Raw genomic sequence first — 12,268 nt, 5'->3', positions numbered from 1 at the left:
AATAGTTAAAAGTAAAAGGATAGAAAATTAAATATGAAGCAAATTTAACAAAAAGAAAGTTGCTACAGCCATTACTAACAACATATAAATGTCAAAGTAAAACGTATTATTAAGGACGGAGAATTCAATTCACTATTTAATGCAATTATCCCAGAAGATAAAATAGTTTTAAATATGTAGTTACTAATAAAATTGCCTGAAAGTATATGTAGTAAATTTTATTGGAACTGAAGGAACAGAGTAATAAATCCACTATTTTAGAGAGGGATTTCAGCACACTACTCTCAATTATTGAGAAGTCAAAGAGAAAAAAAATGACAAAGATATACAAGATCTGAATTACACAACTAAAATACTTAACCTAAAGAACATTTGACACTTAGAATAAAAATACTATTCTCAAGTACAGATGACTAGTCATAAAAATTATCATGAATTAGGACATAGAGAAAGTCTCAATAATTTTATAAAAATAAGTATGCAATTAAATTAGACATTAATATACAAATACAAATTTTTAATTCCCACTTACTCAAAATTTATTTTTCAAAGCCTTGATAAATGACTTGTGGATTAAAATGACATCATAATGTAAATTTTAAAATGTCTAGAACTGAGGGGCCCCTGGTTGATTCAGTCCGTTAAGTGTTCAACTCTTGGTTTTGGCTCAGGTCATGAGCTCACTCACAGTTTATGAGTTCAAGCCCCTCATCAGGCTCTGTGCTGACAGTGCAGAGCCTGCTTGGGATTCTCTCTCTCTCTCTCTCTCTCTCTCTCTCTCTGCCCCTCCCCTGCTCATTTGCACATGCTCTCTCTCTCTCAAAACAAACTTAAAAAAATAAAATAAAATATCTAGAACTGATTTAAATTTTTTTAATTCTATATCAAAATTTATGTGATGCAAAAAAAGCAGTGATCTGAGAGAAATTTATAGCCTTAAACATGACTATTGAGGGAAAAAATTGAAAGCCTCAAAAATCAATAAATTAATTGTCCATATTAAGAGATCAGAAAAGGAACAACAGGATAAAGGTAAAGAAAATACAAGAGATAAATGAAAACAAAGAATAGAGAAGACTAACAAAGCTAAAACGCCAAAATATGGCTATTTGGAAAAACAAAGTAAATAAACTTTGGCAAAATTAATCAAGATAAATAGAGAAAAGATACAAATGATTTTATAAATAGAGGCAATTATTATAGGAAAAATAAGAGTTAAAATGATTTTAAAAGACTTCTAATTCCAAACGATGGAAAAATCAGATTGACTCATCTGCCAGAAACAACAACAAAAAAAAGCAAATACATATGGAACAGTAGTTTTTAGATATTGGTCATTATGCAATAATTGACAGCAAATGATGCCAGAGAGAAGGGAAATTTGAGGGGAGTCCCACAATCACCCCATCAGCTTACTGTTTGGGAGAAATTTTAGACTTCAATTTAGTAAGAATCTGTAACGCAAATTAGTGCAACCACTTTGTTAAAGAATTTGGCATTATATTATATAGTTGAAGATTTACATAGTCCGTAGCCTAGCAATTCATTCTGTTCCTAGGTATATCTCAATAGAAACTCTAACACATGTAGGACAGGATACATGTAAAACACTGTTCATACAAGCACTGTTCACAATAGCAAAAACCTGAAAACATCACAAATATTTATTCACAGGAAAACTGCATGAATGAAGCATGCCATATATATATACATATGTATATATATATGTATATATATATGTATATACATATGTATATATATAGTAGAACTAATTAACTACACAGGGACTTGCTTGGCATAAGATAACTCCTAACAACAAGCTATTAAAGTGGAAAAATAAAGTCCCTAAAGAGTAAGTTGAGCATGATGTTCTTTCTGGAAAGTTAAAAATAACTAAAATAAAGGCTACATAAAAATAAGTAAAAATACAATTAATCTATCTGTATAAAAAGGAAAGTAACTTCCACTTCTGGGAGCATAGATGTATCTTTCCCTATTCTTCCCACTAGGTAGAACTAAAACCTCTGCTTTTAATAATATAAGGCAAACATCATGCTGTACATGACATCCCCGTGACTTACTTATTTTATAACTGTTAGTTTGTACCTTTGACCCCCTTCATCTATTTCACCCACCTAGGATATGCCTGGAGTATTGGTGACCCCAGCCAACAAAACAACACCCAGTGGCCTCCACCTGCTGGTACTTAGAGGTTGTTATAGAATTTTCTCTTCACCACTCAATCGTATCTACTTACATTAGCCATCAGCAAAAGAAGAAATATCTTTTTCCGGAGACCAAGAGATATTTCACACAGTATAGTTTTGACGGCTTCAGTTTTCTGCATTCAGCTCATCCAGTCGCTAAACACATAGAAGCCAGGATTGTACCCGAATGGGGAGACAGCGGTAGAAGTTAAGAATGAAGCTCAGATTCAGGGGATTCCTCAGGCTTGTCAGCTGGAGGGACATGACCTCCTCCTGCCTGAGAAGAGCTTAAAAATTGACATGACAACTGAAAACATAGCAGCTCCTGTTCATCAGGAAAGCAGTCCGCAGGCCTATCCCTCACCTCTAGGTTATAGACGTTTCCCAAAATCTGTAACTCTGTAAATAATGTGCTGTGTCATGGTATTCCTGGCAACTGACCTCTTCGGAATGGAGATATGATCAACAGATGTCAGGGTCTATTACAACAGCTGCCCCGGAGGCACCTCTGAAACATTTTTGGTGGGCAGTGGTGGATGAATGCGATTAACAACTTGGTGGAGGCTGCCAAGAGGTGTAGACATGAAGCAACGTGGCTTACGGGGCCGTCTCCCTTCTCTGTCACTGGAAACACAATCAGCCAGAACTCATCAGAATGGTTTGCAAGCCTGTCCACAATTGGTGGGTCACGGGGCAGGGAGGCTTATCTTCACTTCCGCAGGATGGATGGGGCTGGGGCTTCTCACGCAGCTGCCCGACGGGTCCCATGGAGGCAGCAGACAGAGATGGCAGAGGCCACTGCGGACACCGCCGTCCAGGTCCTGGACTGTACCGGCATTCCTCCGGCCCAGTAGCCAGCGGCATGTGCTGAGGCCAAAAAACAGCGGGGCTGCGGCTTCTTCCCCGGGGAGCCGTACTCCACACGTTCCCCCGCGGACTGAGTGCGCACCACGTGGCTGGATCCGCTGGAAGCTCTTCCGGTGCAAAGTTACTGCTCTGCGCCTCGCTCCGGTAACAGGACCCACCTGGGATCGATTTTCCCGTCAAACCGCATCACGCTGGAGCGCCACAGTGGAGCTGCCTCCGTGTGGAAACTGCTTTTCAAGCGCACCAATAGCACCGCCTTTCATGGTTCCTTCTTCCTTGAGTTGAGGCCTGGGGAACTCGTGCCACAGCTGCTTCACAGCCTGGTGCAGGAACGCCTCTTCTTCCCTCGCCAGGAGGACGTTGGAGTCCCAGAGGGGCTGGTCTTCCATCTCAAAAATTGTCACATTCTAACAGGTGTGAGGTGCTATCTCATTGTGGCTTTCATTTGCATTTCCTTGATGATGAGTGATATTGAGCATCTTTTCATGTGTCTGTTGGTCACCTGTATGTCTTCTTTGGAGAAATGTTTGTACATGTCTTCTGCCCATCTTTTCACTGAATTATTTGTGTTTTGGATGTCGAGTTGTAAAAGTTCTTTATATATTTTGGATAGTAACTGTGTATCAGCTATGTAATTTGCAAATATCCTCTCCCATTCAGTGGTTCCTTTAGTTTTGTTGGTTGTTTCCTGTGCTGTGCAGCTTTTTATTTACATGTAATCCCAATAGTTTAATTTTGCTTTTGTTTCCCTGGACTCAGGAGACATATCTAGAAAGATGTTGCTACGTCCAATGTCTGAGGGATTACTGCCTATGCTCTCCACTAAAACTTTTATGGTTTCAAGCCTTACATTTAGGTCCTTAATCCATTTTAAGTTTATTTTTGTGTATGGCATAAGAAAGTAGTATAAGTACACTGGAATTAAAAATTAAATAAATAAATAGATAAGTATATATATCAACAAGTAGTTCTTCATAGACTGAAACTTAAAAAAAAAAAATCTCACCATGGCAGTTCAAGTGCAGGTTGCTGAGGTCAGCTTATATAGCATGGTGTACATCATGGTAACTATAGTCAATAATACTGTATTGCATATTTTATTTTTTTTATTTTTTTTAACGTTTATTTATTTTTGAGACAGAGAGAGACACAGCATGAACGGGGGAGGGGCAGAGAGAGAGGGAGACACAGAATCGGAAGCAGGTTCCAGGCTGAGCTATCAGCCCAGAGCCTGATGCGGGGCTCGAAGTCGCGGACCGCGAGATCGTGACCTGAGCTGAAGTCCGACGCTTAACCGACTGAGCCACTCAGGCGCCCCTGTATTGCATATTTTAAAGTTGCCAAGACAGTGGATCTTAAAAGTCCTTACAAGAAAAAAAAATGTTTTGCTACTATGTATGCTGACAGATGTTCACTAGACTTATTGCTGTCATTTCACAATATATGTAGAATCGTCATGTTGTATACCCGAAACTAACATAATGTTATATACCTCAAATTTATAAATTAAAAAAAACAAGTATCAGAAGACCTGAAAAGTGGAGAGCCATCTAGGGATGTTGGGACCCACTGAAGGATATGCTGGTGAGCTTTCTGTGTTTTCTCTTTGCTTTATGTACACCAGACTTAAAGCTGAAGAAGTCAGCAACATAGAAACACCCATGGACACAGAGAAAAAAAGCCCCAAACAAACGCCTCCTCTCCCTAGTCAAAGAGCCAGGAAAGGGACAGCCTAGCAAGACAGAGAACCTGTAGGCAAAAACTGCTCTATTCTAGCAAACACCCCAGAAAAACTATAGCCCAGCCCATGCCAGCAAAAACTAAGTGAACAGGCTCGACTTCTACCCCACCACCACCACAATCCCACCACCACATGAGGCTATAACAAAGAACTCCAAACCACTAATGTGAAAGACAGTAGTGTGGGAAGCCAGGACTTTCATCTCCACCACACGGTAATGAAGTCCTCCCTGGGTTCAGTGGAGACAAGGTGGGGAACCTAGATTTCCCCTTCAACCTGGCAGTAACAGAGTGCTCTTTCTTTCCACTGTGGTGGTGTGAGAGGAAGCCTTGGGGAGATTCAGGACCTTCATCACCAATCAGCAGTAATGAGGCTACAGGGAGATCACGTGAGGAGCAGCTGAGGTATCCATGCCCCTCTCTGCCAGGGGAGTATCACTGATGGCCTAGTAAGGAGCCAGAACTCCCAATCCTGCCCAGCAGTAACTAAAACTCCCACCCTTGGGTGTCAACAAAGGCCAGGTAGAGAACCTGGACTTCTACACCTACCTGGTAGTAATGAGGCAGGGCCCTCCCTTACTCTGCCACAGAGGTATCAGAGGAAGCCAAACAGAATAAAAGGTTTAAATAAAATCCAGAATCACATAATACCCAAAATGTCCAGGTTTTGTTTGAAAAATCACTTATCAGACCAAAAATCATGACGATCTAAAGCTGAATTAAAAAGATAGTTATTTGAGGGGCACCTGTGTGGCTCAGTCAGTTCAATGTGCAACTTTAGCTCAGGTCATGATCTTGCAGTTCACGAGTTTGAGCCCCACATCAGGCTCTGTGCTGATACCTCAGAGCCTGGAGCCTGCTTCAGCTTCTGTGTCTCCTTCCTTCTCTGCCACTCCCCTGCTCATGCTCTGTCTCTCTCTCTCTCTCTCAAAAATAAACATTTTTTTAAAGATAGTTATTTGAAAAGACAGAGATGATAGTAATGTTAGTATTATCTAATAAAGATTTTAAAGCAGCTGTGATATAAAATGCATGTGCAAAATTATAAGCACATTTGAAACAAATGAAAAAATAAAAAGTCTCAGTAGAAAAACATAGTATAAGCAAAGAAGGTAGGAAGAAGAGCCAATGGAAATTTTAAAACTCAAAAAAAAATTTTTTTAATTAAATAAAAACCTCCCTGGATTGGATCAATAGCAGAATGGATGGACAAATAAAAAGTAGAATAAAATAAGTAGAAACTAACGAATCTAAACAATAGGAAAAAATTCAACCAAAAATATCAGCAGAACTTTAGATACCAATTCTGCAAAATCTCTTCTAACAAGAATGCATACAATAGAAAGGAAAAGGATATTTTCCAATTCATTTATGAGGCCAGTATTAGCCTGATACCAAAACTACAGACAGTACTAAAATAGAAATCTATAGGCCAAGATCCCTAATGAACATAGATGCAAAATCCTTAAAACAAAATATTTTAATAAAATCCTTAAAATAAAAATAAAATATCAGCAACTAGAATTAAACAGTATATAAAAAGAATTTTAAGCTATGACCAAATGGAGCGTACAAATTCCCAGAAGAAAAATCCCAGGATTATATCAATAGATGCAGAAAAGATATTTGACAAAATTCAATACTCATTTACTTAAAAAAAACTCTCAGGAAAAAAAAACAAGAATAAATAACCTAATAAAGAACATCTTTTAAAAATCTATAATTGGTTTTTTGTTTTTAATATGAACTTTATTGTCAAATTGGTTTCCATACAACACCCAGTGTTCATCCCAACAGGTGAAAAAATTTAAAACAAAAAACAAAAAAACCTTCTATCAGTTGATATTATATTTATGGTGAAAGACTGATGCTTTCCCCTGAAGATTAGGAATAAGATAAGGGTATCCACTTTGACCATTTTTGTTCTATGTTCTACTAGAAGGTGTAGCCAGTGCAATAATGCAAGAAAATGAAATAAAAACATTCAGATCAGAAAGGAGGGTATAAAAGGGTCCCTATGCAGAGGACGGATTGTCTACATAGAAAATCCGAAGGTGCTTCCTTCCGCAGCACATTTACTAAAATTAGAAAGAAGATCCCAAGGAATTAAAAAAAACCTCCTAATACTAATAAGTGAATTCAGTAAGGTTGTAGGATACAAGAGAAACAGAAATATCAACTCTATTTCTATACACTAGCAATAAATACATGTGGACACCAAAATTAACAATATATCATTAAAAATTGCACAAAAATATGTGTGAATCTAACACCACATGTACAGGACTTGTACTACAAACTATAGAACATTAATAAAGATTTTAATAAAAGAAGAGCCACAGCACATTCGTGGATTAATAGATTCAGCATAGGAAAGCTGTCAGTTCCCCCCAAATTGATACACAGGTTTAAGATAATTTCTACCAAAATCCCTGCAAGATGTTTTAAAGATGTAGACAAGGTTATTCTAGAGTTTATATGGAAAGGCAAGGGAACAATAAAAATTCACCAAGGGCACTCCTGGGCATCTATCTCAGAGAAATGAAGATTTATGTTAAAAAAAAAACTGTTCGGGGCGCCTGGGTGGCACAGTCGGTTAAGCGTCCGACTTCAGCCAGGTCACAATCTCGCGGTCCGTGAGTTCGAGCCCCGCGTCGGGCTCTGGGCTGATGGCTCGGAGCCTGGGGCCTGTTTCCGATTCTGTGTCTCCCTCTCTCTCTGCCCCTCCCCCGTTCATGCTCTGTCTCTCTCTCTGTCCCAAAAATAAAATAAACGTTAAAACAAAAAAAAAAAAAAACAACCTTCACAAATATTCAGAGCAATTTTATTTGCATAAATTAAAACTGAAAACGATCCAGTTATTACGTGTTGGGCAAATGGTTAAACAACTGTAGTACATCCCTACCATGGAATGCTACTGAACAATTAAAAGGAATGAACTATTGGTACATGCAACAGTCCAGATGAATTTCCAGAGAATTATGCTGAGGGAAAAAAACAAAAACAAACAAACAAACAAACAAAAAATCCCCAAATGAAGCAGATCCATTTTTAAAATATGCTTGAAATGACAAAACTGTAAAAGTGGAGAACAATCTAGAAGTTACTAGGGCTAAGAAGGGATTAAGGGCCAGAGGGAAGCTGGTGTGACTACAACATAACTGATCCTTTTTGTGATGGAAATATTTTTTTAGTGTTTATTTATTTTGAGAGAGAGAGAGAGAGGGAGGAAGAGAGAGAGAGCATGCACGAGTAAGAGAGAATCCCATGCAGGCTCCAGACTGTCAGCACAGAGCAGGACACAGGGCTCCATCTCACCACTGTGAGATCTTGACCTGAGCTGAAGTCAAGGGTCAGATGGACAATTAGCAGACTGAGCCAGGCAGGTGCCCCTCGTGATGGAAATATTTTATATCTTGACTATATCAATGTTAACATTCTGGTTATAATGTTGTACTATAGTTTTTTAAGATGTTGCCACTTGGGGAATTTGGATAAAGGGTACACAGGATCTCTCTCTGATACTACTGAAAGGGTATGTGAATCTCAAATTATCTCAGGATAATCCTGATATCTTTACAGAAAGAAAAACAATGGAATGATCAGTACAGTTTCTGAATGATGGCAATTTTGTGTGGAGAGTCAGGGAATAGAAGAAGGGAAGACCATTTAGTTAGTTGTAGGATTTTATCAAGGTCCTTGCTCATATTTAGGGTGGTGAGTTTGCAGGGTTTATCACATGATTAATGATAACTAAGTCAATAATTAAAAGCAAAAGTTAAAAAATGAAACACAATAGTTTTAAATTCTGTCTCAGAGTCTTACATTCTCAATAAAATGTGGTAGCTGGACAATGCTATAAATACACCAAACTCATTTATTTTCCTCTCAGGTTGAGAGAATGGCTACATTCCCTGGACCCCTTGTGGCCAGGTGGGACTATGTGACTGAGTTCTGGCTGGTGGCATTGGCCAAAAGTGAAGTATACCACATTCAGAACTGGCTGCTGAACATCCTTCACAATCTGTCACTATCTTTCTCCTCCATCCCTATGGCTATGGTGACAGAGCTGCACAAGGTAAGAAGCCTGAATCCAGTAGTATACTGGTTGGAGAACCACCCTAGAGAGCCTCCTGACTACAAACATCTGCATTAGATACTGCAGGAACTAGAAAGAAACCTGGACCGGTTTAAGCCACTGTGATTTGCAATGTTTATTTATTATTACACTACAGTCTAGCCTACTCTGACTAATACAGATGCTTAAAAAGAGCCCCAATAAGTGATGAGAACTCACAGCAATGAAAACTAGCACTGGCACTCAATTGCCCAAATCTGGAGAAATGGCCACTATTTGTAAAGCCCTTAGAATTGGATTGAGAAATATAATTGGTGATCCATGAATGTGTTGGCACTGGGTTGCAGAAAACCTGATGGCTGAAAAGAAGGTAGAAAGATGCTTTGCCCCTCCCCACTGTCTGCCCTGGCTCAGAAATGCGAAGACACTGCCAACCAAACAATGGAGCAACCACTCCTCTACTACAGTGAAGCTTCCAACAAATGCTGGCTCCCTTCTCTTCCACTTCTAGCCCATCCTCACCAGATTCATTGTAAGTAAAAGGACAGTATAGGTGTATCTAAAACTCCCTTGTAACCTTCCCAAAGTCTTCATTCATCCTTATTCATCTGCTCTGAATATGGGGTCTATCATTTCTGTCTATATTTTTACACTCTTACTATGTGTGTATTTGTCCCAAATCTATAATAACGTGGGATACTTTAAAAGATTCACTTCAATATTAGTCTAGCCTATGAATCCTTCTGCAACTTGCATTTTCATTTAGTACCATGTTTTCTAGATTTATTCAAAATGATACAACAGTTTGTTCATGTTAACTGCTACATATATTCAATATGCCACAATTTTTTGTCCATTCCTCTATTAATATGTTGTATATACATTTTGGCTATTGGAAGTTATACTCCAAAGAGCATTTTTGTGTGTCTCATTATACATATTTCTAAGCATTCTCTCGGGCATCTATGTAAGAGTATAGAAATCTATGACTATATTAGATGTATTCAAGTTACTGTAGTATATACCAATTTATGTTGCCATCAGTAGGGTATGGGTTTCTATTTCCCTTCATATTCAATAATACTTAATATTTTTAGGCTTCCAATGAGTATGAAATGCTCACTTTGAGTAATCTCATTTTTAAATCTTAAGTTTCCTGATTATCAGTGAACTTCAGCATTTTTTCATATGCTTATTGGCCACTCAGGTTGTAATTCTGTTCATCACTTGTTCATATCTCCTGTCCGTTTTCCAACTACGCTTTCTTTTTTCTTACTGATTTATAGAAATTTTCTGCATGGGGCCCAGGGTGGCTCAGTTGGTTGAGTTTCTGACTTCAGCTCAGGTTGTGATCTCACTGTTGCTGAGTTCCAGCCCTGCGTCGGGCTTTCTCTGCTGTCAGCATGGAGCCCACTTCAGATCCTCTGTCCCCTTCTCTCTCTGCACTTCCCCCCCCATCAAAAATAAATAGCATTTAACAAATTCTTTTGCATATTCAAAGTATTAATTCTTACTTAGTTATATGCTTTGAAAATAATTTCTCACGGTCTATGGCTTTTCTGTTCACCTCACTTATGAAATCTTCTGCCATGTCAGGCTTACATACTAAATTTATCAGGCAAAAATATTTTCCTTTATGATTTGAGGTTTGTGGGTCTATCCCACCACTTTATAATGTCAAGTCATTCATTTACCAAACATCTATATATACATGACAATATTTCTGTCTCTCTATTCTGTTGTATTGGTCTGTTGGTTTATTCCTATATCAATTATTACTGCCGCTTCATTAAAAGTCTTGCTATCTGCTAAGCCACATTCCTCAGTCCATATTCTCAAATTGTTTTTGCTATTTCTGTCCTCTTACTCTTTAAATAGTCTAGGATTGACTTGCAAATTTGCCTTTAAAAAAGACTTTTTAATATTTAGAGAACAAACAAAACTTTCTTTTATATAATTATCTTTTCAGAATCAGTAATATAGAGGATGCTAAAAATTAATGCATGTCAAAAATTTGTCTAGAATAATGATTTATGTTATTAAACAAATGCCTGCAGTTATCAGAAAACCATTATGTATTTTTTCTATATGAAGTTCTTGATATAGGGCATGGGGGACTGCTTGACTGGGAAGACTAGATGTGACTTCACTTTTTGGAATCCCAGAGATTAGCAACCTCTGAAGATCGCATAATAATTAAAACTGTCAATCCAATATGTTTCTTATAAGAAATTTTTAATGGAGGAAAGAGTTAAGATACCTACATTCCTCTGAGATGCTGTGTAGACAACACTTTGATATCGCACTCTGTTGATCAGAATTATTTTTTTTTCTGAGCCAAATGCATTTTCGGTTGCAAAATAAAATAAAATAAATTTCCTTTAATTCTTTGCTGTTCAAAGAATATGTATATTATATTAGGGTTCTCCAGGAAACAGAGCCAGTAGAATATGCGCATATATGGAGAGAGAGATTTATTTTAAGGAATTGGCTCATGTAATTATTGAGACTGGCAAGTCCAAACTCTCTAAGGCAGGCACGTAGGCTGGATACCCAGGGAAGAAATAATGCTGTAATTTGAGTTCAAAGGCAAAATTCATCTGCTGGCAAAATTCCCTCTTCTTCAGAGAGGTCAGTCTTTTTCTCAAGACCTTCAGCATATTGGATGAGGCCCACCAACATCATGGAAAGTCATCTTCACTCAAAGTCTAATTTGAACATTTATCTCATCCAAAAAATACCTTTACATAATCCATAAATGTTTATCCAAACATCTGAGTACCATGATCTAGCCAAATTGACACATAAACTTAACCATCACAGGCATTCCAAGTGAATTTCATAAAATATATGAAATTAGATATTTCGGGAAATACTGCATGGAAAAAGAAACGTGACAGTGTTACCGGATAAATCCTTTTTTTTTAGACAGAGAGAGAGAGAGAGAGCATGCGCAGGGGAAAGAGACGGGCGGGGGGGGAGGGGGAGAGAGAGAATAACTTAAGCAGCACAGAGCCCAACATGGGGCTCAATCCCACAACCCTGGAATCATGACCTGAGCCAAAATGAGACGCTCAAATGACTAAGCCACCCAGGTGCCTCAGGATAAATTCTATACTATAGACTAGTAAAGACAAAATAGGTTTTGTGAATGAACATGTTTTCCAAACATTCTAGATTAAATACAAAAAGAGAGAAACTTGATGAAATTTCACATTTCATATTGTTCTAGAGTCTCAACATGGAGTTAGGGTTTTGTCTCCTGAGTTTTCAGGAATAAGAGAATTGACTTTCCACTATTTCTAATTTTTCTAAGAGCTTAGTGAGGTAATTCATACCAATATTTTTCCTGGAAAACTTTTTCAATTTAAACTAA

At 38.0% G+C, this 12,268-nt stretch overlaps 1 long non-coding RNA gene and 1 pseudogene across 1 annotated transcript in view; one reads left to right on the top strand and one right to left on the bottom strand.

The window, feature by feature from the left end:
* The window catches only part of LOC123380101, a 692,161-nt gene extending 689,751 nt beyond the window's left edge, over positions 1–2,410 (bottom strand). The window contains exon 1 of the long non-coding RNA XR_006585418.1: positions 2,258–2,410. This is a non-coding gene — a long non-coding RNA (uncharacterized LOC123380101). The remainder of the gene's footprint in view (positions 1–2,257) is intronic.
* LOC101084216 lies at positions 2,022–11,846 on the top strand (annotated as a pseudogene).
* Positions 11,847–12,268: the final 422 nt, after the last annotated feature.

This window comes from Felis catus, chromosome C2 (genome assembly GCF_018350175.1).
Source record: "Felis catus isolate Fca126 chromosome C2, F.catus_Fca126_mat1.0, whole genome shotgun sequence".
Lineage (NCBI taxonomy): Eukaryota > Metazoa > Chordata > Mammalia > Carnivora > Felidae > Felis > Felis catus.
This window is presented reverse-complemented; position numbering and strand designations above follow the sequence as displayed.